The 26,544-nt window shown below is 32.4% G+C and overlaps 1 protein-coding gene and 1 pseudogene across 12 annotated transcripts in view; both read left to right on the top strand.

Moving 5' to 3' along the window:
- The window catches only part of LOC145261125 (rap1 GTPase-activating protein 1-like), a 1,259,270-nt gene that overhangs the window by 799,782 nt on the left and 432,944 nt on the right, over nucleotides 1-26,544 (top strand). The window lies entirely within an intron of this gene.
- LOC145261311 (5S ribosomal RNA) lies at nucleotides 11,962-12,078 on the top strand (annotated as a pseudogene).

Raw genomic sequence — 26,544 nt, 5'->3', positions numbered from 1 at the left:
CATTCTTCTCTCTCATACTGTACAAAGGAAGAGATCATCGGATTCACATCAAAAGGATGATCTGTCGTCCTGTAAGAATTTCAATTCATCACAAGTAGAAATTGGGGTCTAATTAACAGAACATATTTTACTCAAACGAACCTTGGAAATTTCATGGTTGCTAAACTGCATTCTTTTCATTCTTTTATTTTTATTATAAAATATTGTCAGCTAAATGTTTTTAAAATAAATAAATGAACCATTTATATTTCTGAATTTATTATAAAATATAATTTTTTTATTGATCTTTCTGCATGAATTGGCTCGTTAATATCTTTTTACTTTGATGTAGTCTTTTGTTAATGTTGGTTTCCTTGATTCGTTTTTGGAATAGGATTACCACAGAAAGGGCTACATGTAGGTTGCCAACATCTATAGTGAAAAGAATGCTATGGATCCAGCAACAGGATTCGAACCTGGCATGCCAAGTCGTCAATTTGTGATGTTATCCACCTCACGATGGCCATCTCCTAAACTGACGCTAGACAAAATATAAATATACAAGGTGTTTACAAAAGTCGATGGAATCACTTTGGAATTATGTTTTATAGCACTTGATTACTAGTCTAATTTCTATAATTGTTTATTTCATACACATATAGAACATAATCCCAAAGTTATGCCATCGGTTTCCCAAACATCGTGTATACATGAAGTATTTTTCATATTTGATTTCATAATTTTGAGAAACAAAATTGACAAATCTCGATTCTGTTCTTCAGATTTTATTTCCCTCTAACATTATCAGATCTTGTCTTTAAAACTCGCATTTCACATTCATCGTATAATTCGTCTATCATTTCTCTCCAATGCAACGCATGCCCTCAACCCTGGTTTCACTTCCATACATCATCATACTGCATAGACATGCCTCGTTTTTCCCTTAGGTGACACTGCTAAAGCTTTACTGGTTTTAATAACAAAATTTCCCTGAACTTCATCCAGTCTTAATTCTTGCAAGTTCACTTACATCTGCTCCACCCTGTGATCCAATGGTATCACCAAAGTAGCAAAACTTTTGAACAATCCCAACAGCTTCATCATCCAAATATATTTTCTCCACATCCGAGTTTTCATCTCCACTGTCTTACACTTCTTTCGATGCAATTCCAATGTATATTTGGAGGATGAATAAGATACAAAAATGTGAATACTGTTAGCCTTTTAGTCAAATTATGAAACATTGTACCGTCTCTTGGATATAAATAATTCCTTGTTATTCTCAATGAATGTTTTTTTTAATGTTTTGTTCAGCTTTTTTGTGCATGCTATGTTTTTCAAGTCTATCATGTGCCAGCATCACCCATTTCCTTCTTTTGTGTACACAAACATAGAAGATCTTAAATGTGTCTAGCAAGGCCTATATCTGATAACAAGAAAATGAAAACACCCAAATATCTCGCCCTTCTATTTCTCCTACCCACGGTTCCTCCAAAAGGTTTTTTTTTTACTTATATAAAGTCTTGTTTGTTCTAAACTGGGACGAGTTGGGAGGCTGCTTACAGGAACTTATCCAGGCTCTGTCATCCAGTTATACTCTTTTAATTCAAACTAAAGTTTTTCTAGAAAATTTTCCCAAACTTCCTTTCTAACATTTATTCCAAACAAAGCTCTTTATCTCTGCCTCTCCCCCTCCCCACTGTCAAATTCTTTGACATTATCGTTTAGGCTTTTCTCCCTCTTCTTCTGTATCAATTTCAACAAGTCTTTAAAGCCTACTCTGATCTAATCTAGCAAATTGGTAGAAAAATTGTGAGAAAATAATTTCTAGAAAATAGATCTAAAAAGATTTCAGAAATGTCACATTATCACAATTTGGTTGCATGACATATTTTAATCATTTCAATGATTTTTTGTGAATAATTTCCTTATCTTTGTCATTGGATTTCTTTTCCTCACATTTCAACTGACCTTCCTTACGTATATTTAATTCTTCTCTGAACGCCATTATGTTTTGTCTTCGTTTTATCAACTGAATTTGTTTGACCTTCTTTTGAACTTTGTACCTGTTACCATCTCTTGTTTTCACTAAATATAAATCATCAATAAAATCGAGAGGCTTCTAGTACAGCGCCTATGGGGAATGGGGTAAGGGATTTTATTTAAGCTTTATCATCATCTGCCATAATGGTTAGAGTGTTCACTAATGGATTCAAAAGACTGGGTTCAATTCTCCATCACATTGAACCAAAGACTAAAAAAAAGATACTTGATGACACCTTGCTAAAGACTTAGCATTCTCGGGTGAGGATCAAGGATAAGTGGAGCAATTCGAGGGAAAGGAATGGCGCTCTCCTCTACATCTTGGTATAGTAGCCAGCGAAAAGGAAGCCATCGACTTCTCTCAAAGTTGATCCATTAATTTATTTATTTTGTATTAGTGTTCTTAATTTGATTACATCCCAACAGCTCTTTAAGCTAACACTGATATAATTCTAGTCAATAGTTTTAGAACTTATGAGTGTTGTTGTTGTTAATAATAATAATAATAATAATAATAATAATAACAATAGTAAGTAGTAGTAGTAGTAGTAGTAGTAGTAGTAGTGGTAGTATTTTAATATTGATTCCTTATGATGCACTTGATATCTCAAAGATACATTTAATGTACTTCTGTCCAATACGTGTTTATTATTGGTGATGGTAGTAGTAGTAGTAGTAGTAGTAGTAGTGTCATTCCTCTATTGCACACCTGACATGATAAAGATGCTTCATCCAAATTTGATGCAATTCTGTTGATTAGTTTTTCAGCCAATAAGTGACCAAAAGTACTTAATTGCGATATAGATTCTACAGTTTTGAAAAATGAAACTTATACAGTTTATATCTTCACTCATTGTATAACCAATGCCAATCCTGTTGAAAACTGCACAAGAATAACATATTTTTTAATTATCTCCCTTATCCCATAACTGCCCTCTGGTAAAGGGATTCATCACTTCTACAATTGACATGCATCTCAATCCTGTCACGTGATATACTTTCAACTATGTCCGAAAAGGGTTGGAAATAAAACTTAGCACACTGTTAACAGGGGGATAATGTTGCCACCTCCATCATCCGCTTTGAAGCTTGAGAGGTCACTATCTATTTTCAGCTCACACATACATGCTTACACATCCTGACAAAAAGTGGCACACACACACACACACACACACACACACACACACACACACACACACACACACACACACACACACAAATATTTGTATTGTTCCAAAGTGGTCAAAGTGGTTAACACTTCAATCAATGCTGGACAAGTCAAGCATTGATTGAAGTTATGAATCATAGAATCCATCCTCAACTCATACATACACATGCACACACACACACACACACACACACACACACACACACACACAAGCACAGATGCACTTGAATGCAAAACAACACACACACTACCGCACATATATATACACACTTATACACCAGAAGCATAAACTCATACATTTTATGAACATTTCAAATGAATAATTATTTATATTGTAATTTTTTACATAAATATCTTGTGTTTTTTAAATAATGTTTTCTTCCTTCTTTCAATTTTTTCAAAATAATTTAATTGCTTTTTGGTTTCATTTTACTTCAGTCGAAATTCTCAGAAATCAAGGGGCCCCCTTCCTGGGTCTACCACTTGATTTCTACATCGCACATACACAGATATTCGAATGTTCCATTAAAGTTCTCCTTTACCTCTCAAGCATTGAGTTAGTAAAGAAATTTAAAAATATCTTGTGGTCTCTTAATTCCAGGACAAGAATTCATCTAATCAGGTGTTACTTGATGTAACATCACTTGAAAAAAATATACTTTTCCTCGTGAGTTATCCATTCTGAGGAGATTGGGGTGGGTGGGGTGGGAGGTGAGCAGCGGTTACTTTTTTGTGATTTCAAGTATTTAGTCATCGTTTATTTGTAAGAAAAAGTATTCTCATGCCAGGTTGACCTGAAAATCCCCTGTACAAAGCGACTTTAGATACTCGAAGACATTGTTTAGTAGACATTAAAGTTCTCTCCAGTAGTATTTTCTTCAAGACACATTTTAACAAGCTAAGTGTAGCACTGACACATATTTCACTTTTCATACTTGGACAAATAAACGGCATGTGTTTATAATTCATCAGTATAAGATTTTGGGGCTTAATCGCGCCCCCCCCCCCAAAAAAAAATATATATTGTAATTGTGTGATTTGTACGAAAAAAAAAATGGTCAGTTCTTATTCTACCAATTAATTCTTTTACATTAACTGGTTTTAACTGTAATTCGTTTTTTTTTTATATATATCTTTTTTAATTTCCGGCCTCTTTCGTTGAATTTTCCATCCAGATTTCATTCATATTGTGACTGATTTAATTTATATATAAAAAAAAAAGAAGAGAATGGGAAAAAGATGGCAAAATGGCTCAGTTTTTTAAAGAGAATCAGAAAATAACTCCACTTGGCCACGACTTTTGCAAAAGATGAATTAACAGTTCAACAAGTTTTGTTGACTTTCATTTTTTTTTTTTTCAAGCAAAAATAAATTGGGTCGTCATTATTTTGGTTGATACAGTTTAAATGAGATTTGTCAGACCAGGCATTAGATCAATGGAATAAACGGAATTTGAATTTATCCGATCTCTCCGGGTTTCTACCTCTGTAGACCATCTGCTTTGTCATTGGTATTGTTTGAACACCTACATTAAAAGAACAGAGTTGTTCTGACAGGATAATGAAATGAATTTTACTATCTACAGAAGAATCTGTGACGATTAGTACAATTTCTACACGGATTGTATCTATTGACTATAAAACATGTATATATGAAAGTTCAGATCAATCAAGTCTAAGGTAATTTAGGGCTTGTGATGCTCAGCGTTTAGCTTCATCTTGGGCTTTGTTTACTAAAGCTTCACTATCATCCTCCAACCAATTTATTGGTCTTCATTTGCAACTCTTTAAATCTTGCTTGTAATGGTGGGAATTTTCCATAGCCCTTTATCTTTGGAAGTGCAAAAGATGGAGTGAATATATTCTTTTCTATTCTCTGTCAAGAATTCTGCTACAAAAGTTTAGTCAATGCATTGCTTATAAAAGTAAGTATAGATATTGATATAAACTAAAGATTTTTAGAGCAAAACTCCTGTTCATGAGATATCTATACTTATGTGTATATATCCCTCCATCCTCCACCATCTAAGGATTCCTGTTTCTCATATGAAAAGAGGAGAGCTCTCAGATAAGGGGGGACAATTAAAACAAATATTTTTAGCAGAGGTTGAAAATACTTTTGTCGGTTAAGTACAGATATCTTATAAAACAGTGTTTTATGCTAGAAACTCAATTTATGACCCAAATTTACTCAGTTGAAGAAAATTAGAATTTGGAGTAATTATAATAGATTCACATAGGGAAAAATATTTTTTTAAAGAATCACATTTTTCTCTCTGTGAATTTTTAAATGATATTTTCTAAGTTTATTCTGATGGTTATTCAACATTGGTTGGTGTAATCCGGTTTATTAGTGAAGGCTGTGCAGCACATGTCAGCATGTAAAACGTATATTAAATGATGATGATGACGAATGGAGTGGCGCAGTCAGTTATTGCATGATGATGGCGGTCTAGAGAGAACACAAAATGCTGAAGCGCTCTAGAAAGAATCACTTAATTGCATATGGTCTATTAATTCCCAAAAACTGCTTGAATAGACAAGACCACATTTCAAGGTTGATTTACTGCCATGTTTTGGCGTTCATGTATAAAGAAAAATATTTTTCGTAGCAACTCTGGCAATCATTTCAAAGTTCATTCTCACGAAAAAGAATTGGTGCAAAATTGCAGAAATATCTTAGCAGCCTTGGTTACAACATGAATGACATTAGTGCAGAAAGTGCAAACAGTGGCAGAGGTTTTCATTTTATACTAACTCTACTTACACCGCGTTGCCCAGGAATTGTTTTATTTTATTATTATTATTTTTTTGCTTTGTTTTGCTCACGCATAAATTTCTTGTGAGAAAATATTTACATATTTAATAATAATTCAATGAAGGAATTTTTGTTATTCAAAAAAGTATATTTATGATTAAGTTAAGGTTAATTTAGGATTAGATTAGGACTAGTTTAGAGTTAGTTTAGCGTTAGAGTTAAAAAGAAATAGTTCTATTCAAATGATATAGAAGTACGTATATTTCCTTTCTCGTCTTTGGTTTTTTCTTTTAATTTATTACCAGAAAATATTTCTATTCTTTTAAAAATAAGTCTATAAAGAATATCTGCTATTTAAAAAACGATTTGTAATAAAATCGAATTCGCTTTTTTGATATGAAATTATTTTTTTTTTTAAAATTGTATTATGAAAATTAAATTTAATATTAGTGTATCTTTTGCTTATCAATTAAAAGAAATTGTTATAAAACTAAAACCGAGAAAAAACGGTGTTCTTGTCTATGAAGATCTGCAAACAAAATTGGGGAAAAAATGTTTGACTTGATAAATTGATAAATTAAAACTGGTTAAAGGTTTCGATTCGTTTCAGAACTTCATTCTGAGTCTTAATCAGTTGACCTCTTTCGAAAAAGGCAATCGTTTGGAATCCAAATATTTCTAATAGAAATAATTCCGATCCTAACAAAAATAATCTCACAATTTGGAAGTAGAATAGCTAGTTTCTCTTATTTGATATCAATGCTGGCATTTTTTTTTACACCTTGTCACTAACTGGGTAATTAAAACAAAACGGTTATTATTTTACACCAGAAAAAAAAGATGCAGCCGATTCCACACATTCCCTGAATTTGAGAAATTTTAATCTCCTCAAATGTTATGGGAATGTTGAATAAAAATGTTTGCACTTTCGAATTTTGATGCACATCCCCCCATGATAATAAAGAGCCATGTTTATTTGATTGTAAATATATAACTATTAAGTATAAAATTGCACAACGAAAGAGGGAAAGGAGAATGTTTTTCCTATTTTTAGGGACATTCTTTGATTCATTTTCAGATGTTATCTCGAAATATTAAGATCTCCACCACCCCAGTTACATCAAACAGTAGTTTCATATTTACTGTTTTGTATTGTGATTATTTTGAAAAATAAATGAATAAACAAAGTTAAATAAAATCACAAAACAAATAAGATCTTATTTCGTTTGTCTATTTTTGTTCATACATCATGCCAATACAACAGCCGGTTCTCTGAATTGCTATAGCTTTCTTATACTCTTCCATATCTATTTACCAGCAATGCTTCAAGCAAACTACCTTTCTCTATTATTTTTTTTTTTAGTCATCAAAAATGACTAGCAGTTTTTTAAACTCGCAATAATTCAGTCTTATCCCACTGAAATAATAAAAAAATTGAATAAAAGGATTTACATTGAAAAGCAGATAGTAAGTCAGAAAAATACCTCACTGTCTTAAATGGGTCTGAAAAAATTTCTCACCTTAAATAAAAAATCAACAGGTAGTTTTTTTGTTTTTTTTAGGTCATCGGAAATGTTAACAATCTATATATATAAAAGCGAAAATGTGTGTGTGTATGTATGTTTGTTTGTATGTATGTATGTATGTATGTATGTATGTATGTATGCACGCATGTGCGAATGAACCCTTTTTCAGGGTCAATGGCCAACTAGCACCATGTGTGTTTGTGTGTGTGTGTGTTGGGGTGGAGAAGGCTCCTGTAAGCCGTGGTGAAGGCAACCTTTCTAGGAGAAGCAAATCTCTGATTTAAAAAACCATAAAGCGGGAGACCAGTACCCGCATTAAGCTGGTCTGCAGTTTAATTTGTTGCTGGCTATCTTGCTCTTGCTTGTTGCTGGATCTCAACATTTTGAACCGAGAGAGAGACTTAGCTGCCGTACAAAGCTAAGACTCTGTAACATCATCTGTGTATAGATACTCCCTCAGGGATTTGTCTATAAAAATGGTCCTGTGACGAGAGAAGTAGTTTTTGGGCTCATGGACAGATAGTGTTGTTTTTTTTTCTTTAGGTCATCAGAAATGTTAATAATGTATAAATAAAATTCAATTACTGATGTAATTCTATGATTTTATATGACTATTAGTGTAAACACAGAAGAAGTATAATTTTTTTTTTCTGTCATGTTTTTAATGTAGGTGTACATTTAATGTAGGTGTACATTTAATGTAGGTGTACATTAGATATAAAAGATGGCATATTTTCACTGGCGACTGCATTTTATTCTGCAACGCTTTGTAAGCTAAAATGTTTGCGACAAAATTTTGAACAAACATGAATGGAGATCCCAGCTATTATTCAGTTGTTGTGGAGATACCATAATTTTGTATCCGGGATCTTGGAATGTTCTGGCAGTGTTTTCAACAGAATGTTCTTTGTAATATATTCATTTATTGCCCACTTGAAGAATGTGAAAGCATTTAAATACTGGAAACAGCCGAATGCTTCCCATAAAAACAACAAACATGATGGGAATTTGCGGCTGGCTTTCTATTACATGCGATTATTTAATGGTTTCGAATCTTGTAACAAACATGTTCTTCTTTTCCCTATTACATGTACATGTTCATTGCAACACAGATTGGACCATGTATACAATAGGCACCCTGGAATTAAATACTAATTAAATACACTTTTTCTTTAATACGATTTCTTAATTACCGGTTGATTTTTTCGTTAACTTTTATTCATCCCAAACAAGGCACACTGTTGTGGTGACGTAAATGGATGAATTTATAAGAGCAACCTAAATAGGGAATTGTGCAGCAAAATGCTTATTAAAATTACATTTAAATTTTTACATGTTTGTATGGGCAGAAAAATAAAAAGCAGGAAGAGAATTCCAAAAGCAACTGGTTTGAGGAAAGAAGCCATTAGAGTAGAAAGCCTTTCAGCATTTGTAGACGTCTATAGTGAAGGGGTGAGATTTTGTTGATTGTCGGGTTGGCCAGGAGTATTTACATTAATGGAAGCATGAAATCAGCAAGTTTGTCAGAGTTGATTCCATTGAAGAACTTGTAAAACAAGCATAGGAATGCAACATTGCAGAGATGGGACAGGGGCTGGAGATTGGCCGACAGTGTGAAATCTATTAGGTTAAAGACTCTTTTTTAGATGCTGTCCAAGATGGAAAGACTAGTAATTGGTGCACTGACCTAGATGTGCAGCAATGCTCTGTGCATGACCAAAAAATAGGTTTAAACAAATATAGGATACTGGCAGGTATGAGAAGTTTTCTAGTTTGGTAGAGGGATCCCACATCTTCTTTGCAGTATCATTTCAATTTTTGTTTTCTGTGAATATTAAGCCAAGGAATTCGAATATTGAACTCTTGGGAAGGATTGTATGGCAATCGGTGGTTGATAAGGTTTTTTATAATTGTTCAAAGAAAGCTTTTCTAAACAAATAATTTCTAGTGTATATGTTCTTGGGAGATTTTTGAACTAACAATATTTATATTGTAAGTTTTAGTCTGTTGTAGTTTGCAAGTAAGCAGTTTCGTTGTAATGTGTTTCACAGCAGTTAAAGAAATACTGTTTATTGTTATTCCATTTGATACCAGGCATATGCAGGAAGAAAGGAAAGTTCTTTGTAGAAAATGAGTTCGGATTGGAGCTCCGTCGAACACCTTCCATGGGGATAATCACAGAGTAGAGAAAGACTAGCAATGCCTTTTCTTTAAGAAATAGGACAGAATAGATCACACACCCCACACACACACTAGATTGCTAAATTGATTTTGTACTTTGTCAAGATGCACCTTTCCTCTAAACTAGAAAAAGAAAAATTGCCAGGGAGATGTAACTTTTTACTTTCTATATTTTAATTGTTTTACATTTTTGTTTGTATTTTGTTATTTAAGAAGAAAAGTTATATTTTGTGGTGAATCCAATTTGTAACAGAGGCATGTTAATCAAAGTGTAAAATCGAACCACGCCTATAATTAACCTGATTACATATGTGGGTCAGTTGCAGAAGTAGATACTCAGGCGGTTGATTCTTATGAAAAATAGATTCCCACAATTCAGTTTTATAAAATAAACGTTCAGTTCAGTTCTGTCCGGCTTTAATTGTTTGAAATTTTATAGTAATTGTAAATATCTGATGCAATTAAAAAAATTTTGTGTCAAACGTATTTGGCTGCATTTGAACACGTGTTAACTTTATTGCGATTTATTTCACAAGAAAAAAAATGTTCAATGTTCTTAAAACATGATATTCTGTAAGGGTCATTTAATTCGCATAATGTTTTGTGAGTTTTTAAAAAAAAGCTACTTGAAATATTCATGAATGCTTGAAGACAAGAATAAACATCAATTGACGAATTGGCAAGGAAGTTTTCCTCAAGCCATACAATTGTTAAGCATCATATTCATATAACTTGGAAAGTTTTCTAAGCTGAAAAAGTGCATTATGAATGCAACGTTACCTTTTTTAAATACATAAAACATTGTCTTCAATGCTCCTTGCATGTTCTAAGAGCTTTCAACAGTGAACAGTAACATTTTAATTAAGCTTTCATGTAATTTAATAAGGCCAAATATATATAATAGATAAATATTATTTGGCTGCATTAGACCTTCCCAATTACAATTAAGCTAATATTCGAACAGAATTATGCAACGATCTGACAGAGGTTAAAATTATAGGTTGCAGATATCAATATTGTTTGTTTTTTTTAACTGCGCTAAATTTTATTTTCTAAATATTCTAATAATAATAAACATTTTGCAACCATCAGAACGGTGTTCCAAGTGTCGACCAGGGAAATATGGCAGTGAGACTTTACCTGTGAGGGTTGAGGACATGCGTTGCATGCATAGAAATGATATGAAAATGATATGATGAACGTGTAAAGGCAGTTAGTTTTGAAGACCTTAGAGGAAGATTAAATCTGTACAGTATAGGGACATTTCTGCAGAAGAGTCGATGTCAATATTATGCCCCTTGACAGAATAGATGAGTGTTTTTGGTTAGTAGATGTACAACAGTTGACATAGCAGGTCCAGTTCACAGTGGAAGATGGGAAGAAGTGATAAAAAATGGACTTGAGACAAAAAGGAATAGATAATAAGTTGACTAGGAATAAGTTATTTTAGAAGTCAATTTATTAAAGACTTTAAGAAATTGACTTCCAAATTAATCTATCTTTGGTCAGCTTTTTATTTTTACATGCCAGATGTAAAGCGGACATTAAACAGAATCATTTTACTAAAATTTTACAAGAAAACAAAGTTTGAAATGTATTACATTTTTGTTTTCATTTCTCAATGCACAACAAGTATACAGTGCACATATAAGAGAGTAAATACGAAATGAAAATTTCAGACAAAATGAAAAATTAATTTATGGAATAATGGATAAGCAAGACAACATGCTAGTAGAAATAATGACTTAAACATATTATTAAAACTAAATCAAGATATTTTAGTCAGTTTGTTCAACCATATTCATTTGCTATAGCAATTAAGCTTCATTAAGGAAAACTTAACATTTTATTTTTGCATGTATAATGAAAATATCATTGATCTTTCAACTTTATTTCAATAATTATTGATTTATATCAATAATAAACTTAGAATTACATTTTCCCGTTCAATAAAAAACTCTACTGTTTTACTATTATTTTTCCTTCTTTGTCATCTCCTATAATCCTATTTCAACTTTTAATGAAAAGCATTTGCCATAATCTCACAGAGTATATAATAGAAATATACAGATCAATTCTTTTAAATATTTCAGATGACTCCAAAAAAGTATTTCTTAAAAAAATATTCTTTTACAATTATTTCTGAGTTAATTCACTTCATTTTTTTAGATTTTCTACACGAGTTTTATTTTTCATTTCATGAATTTGTTCAAAATGTTAGGAAGAAAAATGATTTAGCTTTTTAAATCTGTCTTGCTAATAAATGTTTTATTTGTGAAACTATTTAAAAAGTATGTTCCATATTTGATGTACGACACCATCATGTTGACACACCGGTTCTCGCCAGATCACCGAAGTTAAGCAACGTTGAGTCTGGCCAGTACCAGATGGGTGACCATTTGGGAAGTCTAGGTGCTGTACGTACCTTCTGGGAAGGTTGGGTGTGAGGCCAGCACCCTCAACCCGTAAGAAGAACTCAGTTGCTACAAAAGCATCTACAAAGTTGTAGCTGGCCTATGCCCCTCCAGGGGCTCAAGGCTATGGATGGATAAATATTCGAGAACACCATTTATTATTTTGAAGTCTCAATTGTCATTTCTCAATTTTATAAAAATAGTTAAACTTAAAGATTGCAACTTATTGAAATTGAGAGCTTTCATTCCTCAATTCATTTTTTTTCTAATTCTAGTATTATATGCCAATTCCAATGTCCAGATACTTATATGAGCAATTTGTTAAAAAAAATTTGTTAAAATTTTACTCAATTAAAAAAAGATGTGATAAATTTTAGTTTTTTAAATTTTTTCTTACCAATAAATTTCTAATTCGAAAAGAGATATTAAAGAAATTAATCATTCTGAACGTTTCAATTAGAAAGTCTTTCATTTTACTCTCCAGTAAAGTAGTTAAACTTAAGGATTCTAATTTACTTTTTCTTCATTGAATCACTTTTTGTTTTCGATTTGAATAATTTTTAAAATAATACCAATTAAAATATCTAACAAGTGGAAATATCACATTTTGAGAATGATTTTTGATTGAAACGAATTACATTCAAGAATATCGCACTTCAATTGTTCTGCAAACTTTTTAGTTTCTACTTGAACATCAAACTGACACAGAATTCTAATTTTCTTCACGCAGCCATTTTAATAACTGTCTCTTCAAGTGAGAATTGATGTAATAAGGTTTTCGAGATGATTTTAATAAGACAATAGAATCAATAAAGGATGTTTAATTCAATAATGTTTTACCCGTTCGTTTCATTTGATTCTTCTTTTAACAATTAAGAAACATTTTTTTGTCTTGTATATGAATTATTTCCCATTCGTCTGTTAATGGATGAGTCAAAATGAAAACTTTAGATTTTTCTTATTTCAGTATATATATATATATATATATATATATATATATATATATATATATATGTGTGTGTGTGTGTGTGTGTGTGTGTGTGTGTGTGTGTGTGTGTGTGTGTGTGTGTGTGTGTGTGTGTGAAAAAAAGTTTAGATAGACCAACAAATCGATTAAATTAATTCATATGGTGAGATTTTAATATTTAGTCTTTATCATCAAAAGACTTCTTCAGAAATGAGTGAAGATGATATTTTAAAATGGTCGTGAATAGTTGAAGTAGATGCAAATAGAGAGAAAGGAAAGCACCATCCAGACTTTCACCGGAAGGGAACGAAGAATGCTAGAATTTTGAGGATTATTGTCACTAAAATTTTAATAATGGTTGGTGCAAACAAGTTACAATAATAACAGGAGAGAACAAAGAGTACTGTAAATCCGGCCAGATTTGCTGTCACTCAGATTGCAAGTGAATATAATGACAGCATTATTATTCATGGGAGAAAAATAATATAAATTTCTATTGTTCTTAAGTTCTTTGTTTATGCTTTCTTTTTCTTGGCTTTTAGTTTTTTCACGTTCTCTTTCTTACTTTCTCTCTCCCTCTCTCTTTCTCTCTCTCTTTTTCTCTATCTCTATCTATCTATCTATCTATCTATCTATAGAACATCCTCTAAAAGAGTTGTCAGAAATCTTGATTGACATCCACACTAAATTTGTTAACCTCATCGCTAAAAGATTACTTGTCTTGTTAAACCTGATAGACAAACATACCAGATATGTGCATTAACAAGAGACCAAAGTATCTCTCCTCTCTCCCTCTTCTCCTTTTTCCCTCTTCTTCTCTCCGCTTTCTCTTTCTGTCCAGAATCACCAGATAATATATTCCTCTTTTCAGAGCATGGTCCTGGATATGACCTTAACTATATCCAGTGGTGAGACCCCAGCTTTCGGTCTTTGGAGAGTGTGGAGCAACCCTTTAATTGTCACTGCTCCCAGATCCACTCTGACCCGGGGTGGTAGTACCTGTTATGGTCCCAACTATGGGTTAAATAGAAACCGACTTGAAAAAAACAAATATATTCTATTAAAAAATTTTTCTTCAAAATAACTGGATTTGGCATGAAATAACCTGAAAAGGTTTTATATGCCATAAAACAAAAACCAACCAACCAACCAACCAATCCACTTTTCTCATAATCGCCTTTGGTCATCGACTCTTCAACTCTTATAAGACAAGAGAAAACTGAACGCCACATAGAAATGTCAGATGTCAATGTTATATACTGCCTTTACCACTATGATTGGTTAACAATGAAGCACCTATGCAAATTAGTGTCTCCATTACAATAAAAGGTAACTGTGTCAGAGCAAGAATAAATTAGTAGCCTATGTTTTACTTATTTTGTACTGTCACTTGTTTTTCTTTTTTTATGGAAATCGCCCCCAAATAAGGTATGAAGCCATGTAATCTAAGGTGCAAAGAAATTACTACGATAAGTGTTTGATACATAGATTCCAACTCAGAAACATAAATTCTTCCTCTTTATCAGAAACATTGCTCATAGAATGTGAGGACTAAAGGACAAAATAAGCAAAGCGAGAGTAACGATGCTGCTGCTGCTGCTGAAAATAAACGCTAGGTTCACTTTCTATGCTCCTGAATTGAATCTCAATTGGATTCATCAACTTCTTGCAAAGGATCTGCGTCAAATCCGACGCCATGAAGGAAAAAAACCAAAACAATTTCAGATGAGAAAGAATAATAATGCACATTTTTTTCACAAAATTTACGTTTTGTTTTGTGGTGGTAAATGTGTCCCAAAATTTACGTTTTTTCTTGTGGTGGTAAATGTGTCCCAAAATTTACGTTTTTTTTTGTGGTGGTAAATGTGTCCCAAAATTTACGTTTTGTTTTGTGGTGGTAAATGTGTCCCAAAATTTACGTTTTTTTTTGTGGTGGTAAATGTGTCCCAAAATTTACGTTTTGTTTTGTGGTGGTAAATGTGTCCCAAAATTTACGTTTTTTTTTTGTGGTGGTAAATGTGTCCCAAAATTTACGGTTTTTTTGTGGTGGTAAATGTGTCCCAAAATTTACGTTTTGTTTTGTGGTGGTAAATGTGTCCCAAAATTCCTTGCAATCAAAAAAGATAAAAGTGAAGCTTTTGTTATCAGTCTCTACTATTTGGGCCCACGACGTGGAAAGATACACATAAAATCATTTTTTTATGTTCAGCTCCATAAGGAAGGCCACTCTGTATTGGGACAAAGATTTAAATTGCTTTTCTAGAAGGATTTCTAAGAAAGAAATTAAGTGTAATATCAAAACTTTGCTCCTAATCAAAGGACCTAGACGTGAACCTTCCATTAATAATAATGCACAATGATGGAGTCTTGTGTAAAGTTTGTAAAGAAAATTATGCGATATGGAGAATAATCTATTCATTTCGTTTTCCACTCACAAGTAATCTTTCAAAAAAAAGGTAGCAAATGACACCATTTTAATAGGTTCACAGAAGCCGGTGTCTGTTGCTTAATCTGGGTTTCTGTTGGTTAAAAAACATTCACGGATTTTTAAATTTTGAATGGTCATATGACCTGTTTTTGCTGAAATAGTTGTGAGCTAGATCATGTGACCTCTTTGTCCAATCAGTTTATTGGAATTTTTAATTTATTTTGTTTCTATTTTTTCTATATTCCGAATAAAAAATGAAATATCGACTTTTTTCAATGCATGAGAAACCATTTTTCATCATCTTCAATGTCTTAACCTCGGCTTGAATTAACTTTTTCATTGTGTTTAAACTCACCGATAAATTAATGTTTTTAAGTTTTAATAAATACTTAATTGAAATAAAAACTGGATGGTATACAGCTTAAAAATAGTTAATTAAAGTACATTTCCTCTGAGGAAGATATTCTTTCAAATAACAATTATCAGCAGAGTAAAAGTAGAATTCGTTCAACACATGATAAGTTTATCTACATTACAAATAACTCCTTTAAAATTCTAAGTTGTCAAATTTTTTAATTAAATGTTTCAGGTGATTTACATTTCCTACCTACATCTTTCACCGTGTAAACAATAGGCACTTTTTTTTAATTCTCTAAATCCTTTGCAGCTATCATAAGGATTTCGTTGAATACATGATTCTGTTATGTTTAATATCAATATCAGTTAGAATGGAAAATATTTTACCTCATATTATGATAAACAATTAATTGTAAGAAATAAATAGTTTAATAAGTAGGAAAATGTAGAAATTTATTTTTATTAAAAATGTATAAGATGACACTTCTCTTTAGATGAGTAAGACCAAATGTGCCACTCTAATAATGTTCTTAGCCGGAATAAATATATTAAGGAAAAAAATTATATTAACCCCTAAAGCATAGTGAAAGAAAAGAATTTTTTAAAAAATGGGTTAGCACGAATCAAATATCGATATGTCATATGGATTTCTATTCAGGTTTGATTTTGAAAATGTGAAAAGATAACTTTATATGTTAAAAGAAGAAAGAAGTAAAGAAGATGGAATCCTTACAATTTACATTTCCTATCAACAACTTTGGTTGTCTAAACAGAAAGAATGATTTTATTTTTTAAATCTTTCATAGAATATTCTAAGGATTTCATAGATGTTGTTATGTTAAAAATCTCATGTTACTCCACTGAGGAATGTTAGTTAAAAAACATCTTCTAATGAGATAATTTAATAAAATGAGTACTCACTTTTATTAGTAATTGTTATTTTTTTAGGTTATTTATACAACTTTTGTCATTTTTCATTCATCTCCTCCTCTCCCGATGATCGCCATTGTTGTAAAAGTTTTTCCATAGACAACTGCCACCCAGACACACTACAATAGACACTCAGTCTCACGAGTCCCATTGTCCAAACAGAAAGCAATTCTTCCAATTGTGTAAATGAAACCAATTGAACAAGGTTCAATGACTCTTGAAGTTTCTACTGCCAGAGGATTAACAATTAATCTGTCTGCAGAAGATGGATTTTTATTTTCTTAACTTCTTCATCTTGAACTACAGAATCTGAATCAACTGTGGGAATTAATAATTTTATAGGCGAAAATATGTCGCCACAGGTGGCATTCAAAATTAGAAACTTACTGCTTTTAAATTTGGCACAAAATCAAATGTAAAGCTGATCATAATGATTGAAGCCTTTTACACATTATGAAGAATTTAAATATTTCAACAATTTTTCTTTTAATCATTAAATAAATAATAACTTATTTTAAGCAGGTATTTAATGTGTGCATTATTTTTAATAAAAAAGAAAAGCTAGCAGAGACATAGAAATACCTGGGATAATACCCAGATTCAGTGAGATGGATCTGTAGATCTTGTTAGATCATCCATCTAGGAAGGACATTCTAGTGTCAAACTTATCCTCTACATAGTGCCTTCAACTTTTTTGTCACAGAAACACTAAGGAATGAAGGCGTTTTTAGCCATGGACGAGGTTCTTCTTAGAGTTGGATACTCAAACAAAATTATCCAGTTTAGATGACATAAAATTGCATCAGGTGACGAGGGCCCCAATTTAAGAGTTTGGGGGAAAATAGAGTCATCCCTTAATTGTCACTACTCTCAGGTCCATTCTGATCAATAGGTTTATACAATCTATCATTTACTATTTATTTGCAAAATAAACATCTATAAACCAAATTAATCTAAACAGACATTCGAAAAACAATCAAATAAAATTTACATCATGAATAGTCGCTGGCTTTGGCCTTTTTGCCAAGATCAAAGTGTAGTATCTGTTCTTCAGATGCTCCACCTACATTTCTTGTTCTCTTTCAGTGGAGGAGCAGTCCTTCACGACTGAGACAATTTTTTATTTTTGTACCTTTTCTCCACGTTAAAAAACGACCCTGGTGTCTCTCTGTCCCGTGAGGAGGCATTGTAAATAGGTATAATGATTGCGTTCAACATCTGCTTGCTATTTCATAAACAAATCGTAACAGTTCTACCCTCATTTTTCTAGGTGATGAGTGCGTTAAAGTGGAATCAAAATTCATCTCGGACTCATATTATCCGATCAGCATATTTGCAACATGAAATGACATCATCAGAATAGATCTGGAAACAGCAAGGTTTCCTTTCGAAACCAAATCCTTAAGCCACTGAAGGCAATGACTTTCAGATTATTATTATTTTATTTATTTTTATTTTTTTGCTAAATCAATTGATAAAAAGAGTTAAAGTCAGAAATGTTTTTGTTTTGTTCGTTTTTATATAAAATTATTCCAAATTCCGATTTAGGATTTAAATAAACTCAATTTTTATGATGCATAATTTTTTCATGATGATGATCATCATCATCGATAAACATCCATTTTACATACTGGTATGTATTAGACGGCTTTTAGAAATTGACCCCCAAACTCATCTATCTCAATTCTTTTTTTGTATTAAAGTCCATTCTTCTCACTTCCTCACATGTTTTCTTTGACCTCTTCTGCGAATTGAACCTGCTACCTCAACTGTTATACATCGATAAACCCAAGAACTTTCACCCATTTTTTCAACATGGTCATACCATTGTTCTTCGCACACTTCCATAAACTCTCCAGATTTAATCTTCCTCTTTCATATTATCTTGTCAGCTTATTGAAATTTGGAATTTATTTGGTTTTTATTTTTCTATATCGCGAATAAAAATTCAATATTGACTTTTTCAATGTATGAAAAGCTATTTTTTATCGTCTTCAATGTAAACTTTTCTATATTGAAAGGTAGTAGAGATACTTGCCGTTGCCTGAGAATTAAAATGTTCCTTATTTCTACTTATATATAAAAAGCACTGTGTGTGTGTGTGTGTGTGTGTGTGTGTGTGTGTGTGTGTGTGTGTGTGTGTGTGTGTGTGTGTGTGAATTCGTTCCCTATGAACTCTGAAACGGCAGGGTCGGTTTTTATGAAATTTCATAATTTCATAGAAATATGCTTTATGTGTCTGGGAGTGCTGATCAATAAAAAAAATCTGATTAGAAAAGGAATCTAATTTTGAACAAAGTTAACACCTTATACAGCCTAACAAGTGCATTTGAGAAATTTTCTCACAGCACAAGTAGAAGGACCTGGTGCATGTAGGTTCTTTAATAAGACAGAGGTGCATTCGAAATGAATGTTTCTATTTAGAACCCAGTTAAACCATTGTACTTGACTTTTACATTTTTTTACTTTCATTGAAGCATTATATAACAATATTTTTTAAAAATTAACAGTAGGGTCTTTGATAAAACAGAGGCGCATTCGAAATAAATGTTTCTATTTAGTGCACAATTTTACTGTGATACTTGACTTTTAAATTTGGAAATTTAATTAAAGCCATTATATAAAAATATGTTTTTTTTTAATCAGCAGTAGGTTCTCTACAGTGCAATGTAGACTACAATGTATTATGTACTAAGTTATTGCAGGGAGGTATGTGAAATTTCTTCACAATGCACCGCAGTGGGTCCCGAACTAGAGCAAGCAATTAATTGATTTGATTGAAAAATGGTCGATTTTACCAATTTCGATGAGAATAAAAGTATGATATAGAACAGTATTTGATTCTCATTCAATCCCGGGCAACGTCGGGTCTCCCTGCTAATAGAAGACAAAAATAAAACATGTTATATATAATTTTTTTATTGAATGTTAAGAATACAAAATAAAAAAAAATATTTCATTGCATTGTTTTTAAGACTTCAACATGTCATTATTCTAAGAATAGGTTTTATCACAAATTCCTGAAAAAACAAGCACTTTGAATAAACCAACCACAATTAAATTTTTGATAAAATTCTACTCTAGAAAATCTCTGGTTGTGATACTTTGTTATATAGAATCTAAGTTAGTTGGATTCTCAATTTATGTCTCCGATATATTCATTTCTACAAATCAATATTTCATTCTGAATAGCCATTTTATTTTATTAAACGTTGTTCATGTTGTTAAGAGCAATAAAATGTAATTCGATTTAATTCCTACATATTATTTAGTTCCATAAGACATTCACAAAGACTTAAAATTCAAACATAATTTATGGAATGATAAAAATCAAAGAAAATGGCGGAATCATTTGCAGATTATTCTTTGCATAATGACCAGTAATAACGGAATACTAGTCAGTTCTGTTAAGCCATTTTGTTATTTGTATCTTGAAAACCTTGAGAAGGGAAATCTCTTTCTATAAGAGTTTCGTTTTGATTTCTTTGGATTAGTTAAAACCCATTAGGATTCTTCTTTTTATATAAAATTTTGCCGTGTAATGAAGATCTTTTAAGAGTGAACGAGAAATAATATTTGATTTGATTTTTGTTCCGCCCACCATAAAACAGAGAAAGAGAGAGAGAGAGAGAGAGAGAGAGAGAGAGAGAGAGAGAGAGAGAGCAGCAACAATTAGTCAATCTCTTTAATGAAATGTAATATTCAAGAGACATTTTTATTTTTCATAATGTTTCCTTTTTTATTTCATTTGTACAATTTGATTTTCTACTTTATTGATTATTGGAAATACTACAGCAAAAAAAAAAAATAATACTGTTCATGCCAAAAAATCCTCCCAGCAAATTTACAAGGACTTTTAGTAGATTGTTTTGTGTTTTTTTTCTTTTTCTTTTTAATTTATTTTTGTTGTTTTTCATCCTAACCTGCAGCATATATCTTTGCATCTGACTCAAATTCAACATTTTTCGAGCAGTAAAAATTCTACCACAAATTCTTTTGTGCATTTTTGAGGTTTTATTATATTCAAATACTAGCTGAAGTACCTCCATGCCAAGGGCTCTTTGTGCTGTATTAAGCGCTTATATGTCCAAGACTTTAAGAAGTGATTTTACTATCTACTATTTGATACGCTCAGCATTCCAAGAGTTCTTCATACCATGTAATTCTGGCCAATGGTTTTGAGCTGATAAGTGTTCATTAGTAATAATAGTAGTAAAAGAGGTGTGTTATAATTCATATGTTGTTTGTGATTAGAGCACACACACACACACATATATTCACTTCAAACATGTATAATTTTGTCTGTTTTTTCATGTATACACGTATAATATCTTAAGGTGATATTATGTTGAGATTTTCAGTACTTATTTCAACAGTGCTCTATACGTAAGTAGAGCTTAATGGTAAAGTATAAAAATATATTTATGGCAATTAAGCTTCACAGAGGCATCCACATCCCCGGAAAGAATTGTCAGACTTAGTTGTAAGGATTAAAAGTGGACGCCTCTGTGTAGCTTAATTGACACAAGTATATTTTCATAATTTTACTACTCTTATTAATATTATACATATCAATATTATATACACATAAGTGTCTGTGTATATACACACACACACACACACACACATACACACACACACACACATATATATTTATCTATACACACATATATTTACACACACATATATATATTTATTTATACAAGCGTAACATGGTTGCACATTCAGAAAATGTTTCACTTTTAACTCATAACTTTAATAACTTTGTTATTTATGCATTCATATCGGGGAATCCAATATCTATAATATAAAGCTGAATGTGTGTGTGTGTGTGTGTGTGTGTGTGTGTGTGTGTGTGTGTGTGTGTGTGTGTGTGTGTGTGTGTGTGTGTGTGTGTGTGTGTGTGGTCACGAATAGGCTCCTATATGGTTGACTATTTAAAAAAACTGATTACATATAATGATAGAAGATGTATCGAGACACAGGAATAGGTATGTTTGATCTGGCAGAACGGTGGTTCATTAAAATTGTGGGGTCTGCGTTCGCGCCTGGTCCACAAAGTATGGAAATAAAAAATTAAAATATTAAAAAAAAAACGTTTACAAGTGTTTTGGATATAGATGTACATAATAATACTTTGATAAGTATGTTTTAACTTAAATAGAGATGGTATAATAAAATCGTGGGGTCTGCGTTCGCCCCTGGCCTCCATAGAATGGAAATAGGCACAAACTTTAATAAAGATTTTCATATCTATCTGCATGAGTATACTTTGATAATTATGTTTCAGTTTGAAGAAATATGGTATAATAAAATTATGGGGTGTTCGTTTGGAAATATGTCACAAAGTTTAACAAGGTTTTTTAATATAGATCCACAGAATATTGTGATAAGTGTTTCAGTGCAAACAGGTATTGTATAATAAATTATGGGGTTTATCTATTTTATTTTACTTTCATCATATTTTGCTTTGGTTTTGATACCCCCGAATTCGAAGCTATTTCTTTACAACCCTTCCTTTTCATAAACTATCATACTTTCATAAATCAGAGTCCACTTTCTGTAGGCTGTTTTTGAACCCAGTCAACGACGGGTACTTTTGCTAGTATATATATATATATATATATATATATATATATATATATATATATATTGATTTTTTGTTAACTTTAATGCTAATTAAATTTTGTATAAAATGTCTCCTCCTAGGTGATCGGCGAGGTAGTCAGCCTTAGATCTGAACGATCGCCCATATTTTTTTTAGATGTAAATAAACACATATAATAACATTAATAAAAAAAATCAAAATAACTTAAAAAACTACCCATCTATAGGCATGTCTTGATCATTATATATATATACAAATGATACAAAAGCGAAAAAAAAGGGGGGTATTTAAATGTCTCTTTTTGTGTAGTGTAATAGTAAAAATCACAGGAAAATACAATGTCTTAAGTTAACGTTTGGTTTCGGAATTAAATCTCTGAAGTGCCTACGTTCATGTATGTGTGTTTAACACGCCCACTTGAGACTCATGCAGCCAGGTTGAATGTTTCTCTAGCAATTCTATTCCACTCCAATCAGGTGTTCATATTTATGGTGCTTTTAAAACAGGTGCAACGATATTTGCATTATTTGTATAGCAATATAACAATATTTTCTAGGGAGTCTCATTTTAATTGGTCTTATGTTGTAATAAATTATAACAGTCTCAAATCAACAAAGAGTAATCATTACTATTAACGGCATGAATTAATTGAAAGGAAATATGGTATGGGGAAATTCGTGAAAAAGAAGGTATTTTTTTCTACCAGTCAGACCCCAAAATCAACAGAGATTGGACCATTCCTGTAATGATCTGGTTCCTGTTGATTTTGCAGTGGGATTTTTATTCTGTGCAGTTCTAGGAGGTCCACTCTCCCGGGCTTTGCCTTCTCTTTTTGAGAAGAGGTTCGTTTATTGCTAATTGTCCGAGGCACCTTTACCGGGGAATTCCAATGGGGCTACCCCGGCTCTAACTTCTCAATCCCACTTTTCGACCCCGGTGTCTAAGTTCTTACAGTTGGAGAGAACTAACAACCTTCTTCGAGGTCCTTTGTGAGCTGTTTGCGTTAAAAATTCATATTTAGAATTTCAAATAAGTCTTAAGTCAATTGATTTGCTGGACAAATAATGTTTGTGAGTCAGACTTAACAAGCAACATAAGATTAGTTACTTATATTTTCTCTACCGCTCTCCCTTGACCCAGGACTGTACCCTAATAAACAAAGTCTCTAACAGCATAGATACAGCACTCTCCCTCGATACATGTATTTGCTGACTTTAATGCCCACCATAGTTATTGGCTTCGATTCTCTACTTACACAGACACAGCTGGTAGCACAGCACATAGCTTCTCTATATCTCATTCCCTATCATAGATGGTTGTATTTCCTACACGTTACCCAGACCAGCAAGATCAACATGCCTCACTTCTAGATCTATTTCTGACCACAGTTCCCGATGATTGTGTGAGGCATGCACATAGCCCACTCACAAGAATGATCACACTGTGATAATGGTAGAAATCACCCTAACTTCTTAACCCAAAACTGAAGAGCCACTGCTCAAACAAAGAGCTATTATAAAAAAGCTGACTGGGAAGCTATCAGGGGTCTCATCAGAGATGCCCCATGGGGAAATATCTTTTCTCTTCCCACTGAACAGTGTACAAATGAGACCACTGAATAGTTCAAAACTGCAATTGAAGCACATATTCCTAGACAAATATTCTGTAGCAAGCCCCACTCTCCCCAATGGTTAACTTCTACTTGTGCAGCTGTCATTGCTCAAAGGCAGCATGCATGCTGCAGATTTAACCGACATAAGTCTAGTTCAAACAGACAGAAGTTTATAGAAGTTAGAAGTAATTGTAAGAGAGAAATAGTGACAGCTAAGAGAGAATATGCTAAAACCACCAGAAAACACATCAAAGCACAGAAATTAGGAACTCGCGATTTTTGGAAAATCTACAACAGTGTAGTAAATATTGGGCAGTCAGCAATTCATTTACTATCAAACAATCATGAGGTTGTTTGCACAGCAACCGAGAACGTCGGTTTGCCTCAAACTCCCCATTGGATTCAGCAAACCACTCCCTCCCTGACTTACCTTTGCAGACAGACGCCACACTAAATGATCTGAAAATCACCCCTTTTCAGGTGCATAGTATCATAAAAACCTAGACACCTTGAAAGCATGTCGACCCGATCTCATCCCAGCTGTGCTATTAAAAAAATGCTCTACTGATGTTGCTCCAGTTCTCTCCAAACTTTACAACAAATGCCTTAACAAATCTTGCGTTCCTGCCTGCTGGAAAACTGCTTCTCTGGTACCTATTTTCCAGAATTTGGGCGAAAGAACTGATCCATTAAATTATCGCCCAATTAGCCTCCTCTTGCTTTTCGCTAAAATATTTGAGTTCAAGTTCTAGTCCATCACCTTACAGCTGCTAAACTTCTGACCGACCATCAATATCGATTTAGGCGAGCCCGTTCCACAGTAGATATCCTAACTGTAATCTCTGAACATATATACCATTCAATGGACAAAGCAGGGGGGGGGGGGATTAGAGCGGTAGCCCTTGATATATCTAAGGCTTTTGACAGGGTATGGCATGATGGTCTTCTAAGGAAAATCAGATCATATGGTATCACTGGAAGAATACATAACATAATTAAATCCTTTTGAAGTAAAAGAAGAATCCAGATTGATGTACAATCTAAACAATACGATATAAATGCGGGAGTATCTCAGGGGTTTATCTTTGAACCTTTATTATTCCTGATATTCATAAATGACCTCCCTGATAAAATTGTCTCTGAGATGGGTATATTTGCTGATGACAATATGCTCTATAACAGACACAAGGGGAAAACAAATGAACACGTATCTAAGGAAATAGCAGAAACACTACAAGACCTCCAATCTGTAGTGGGATGGGGACAAAAATGGATGGTCACATTTAATGCTGCCAAGACTAAGGTTGTTTCCTTCAATAATTATAAGAAACCTTCTCTACCACCAATAGCAATAGCCAAAAAAACATTACCTGAAAATACTTCCTTTAAATGTCTCGGCCTAATAATATATTCGTATTTATGTGTCTCTTTGTGGTTACCTTCTAAAAATAGACTTTTCTGATTTTATATCTTCTAGATACAATCATATTGTTTACTGCAAGGTTTTTGATTCAATAAATCTGTCGACTTGTCTTAATCCTACTAAATGCGATGAGTGAAACTGATGCAATGACTCCAACCAGACTCGAACATGACATACTGCTGCATATTATTGAATATTATTGCCGAAAATTGACAAAATTCAGATTTCACCCAAACATTATAACCTGAGAATGACTCTTTGGTAGAAGAATTTAATGGTCTTGTTGACGAAAAATGTTCTTTTCAATAAATAATAAATTTTAGGAATTTAGGGACTAATTCCATTATGGGTGCATATTGGGCAAAATAATAATTTCGACCAAGATTTTATTTGAGCATGGTTGTGGGTTTTTTGAAAATGGAATTTCATCATTTTACTGATGAAAATTTTTTTTAAATAATCAAATCTTGTGGCTTTTCTTTTTATTTGGGATGTTTTTTTTTTTTTTTTTTTTTTTTTTCATTGCCTTTGAGTTCCAACTAATATATTTTTCAAAGTAAAAAGTCCAAATTTCTACAGACTAATTTCTATAATACGATCATCAGAGAATGAAAATATCAATCGAATTAAATTTAGTTTTCTTATTGGCTTATTGTCAGAAAGGGAAGAGGAAGAGGGGATAGACGGGTTTAATTAGCTAAGTGGAAAGAGAAAGTAATTCCCAAGGGCTGATATATGCGAAATGATGAGAAAGAGCGTGTTATATCAGTAAGGAGAGAGAGAGAGAAATAGTATCACATGAATTGATAGTAAGAGACAGAGAGAAGGAGATAGTAATAGTATCAAATATATGTGCAACGCATATACATGGAGGATTGAAACATGGAGGATGAAAGTAGAGTTGGGATGATTAATCGGAATCAAGAATCAGAAAAATCGAAAAATTTGGCGGTATCATTATCAGTATTGGAATCGGAAAAAAATTACATCTATTTTCCAATGCTGGAAACGATTCTTTTAATTGTTTATATTTTGTTGTTTATTAAAAAACATAATTTTGCATTGTTGCTACTCATTATGAAATGATAAGCCGGTAATTCATAAATAGGAAACAATAAGAAATGCACATGGCATGGCATATCAACAAAGAG

This window comes from Euprymna scolopes, chromosome 37, assembly GCF_053919585.1.
Source record: "Euprymna scolopes isolate OS-2025 chromosome 37, ASM5391958v1, whole genome shotgun sequence".
Taxonomy (NCBI): domain Eukaryota; kingdom Metazoa; phylum Mollusca; class Cephalopoda; order Sepiida; family Sepiolidae; genus Euprymna; species Euprymna scolopes.
The sequence above is the reverse complement of the archived record's forward strand: the minus strand, read 5'-3'. Positions and strand labels throughout refer to the sequence as shown.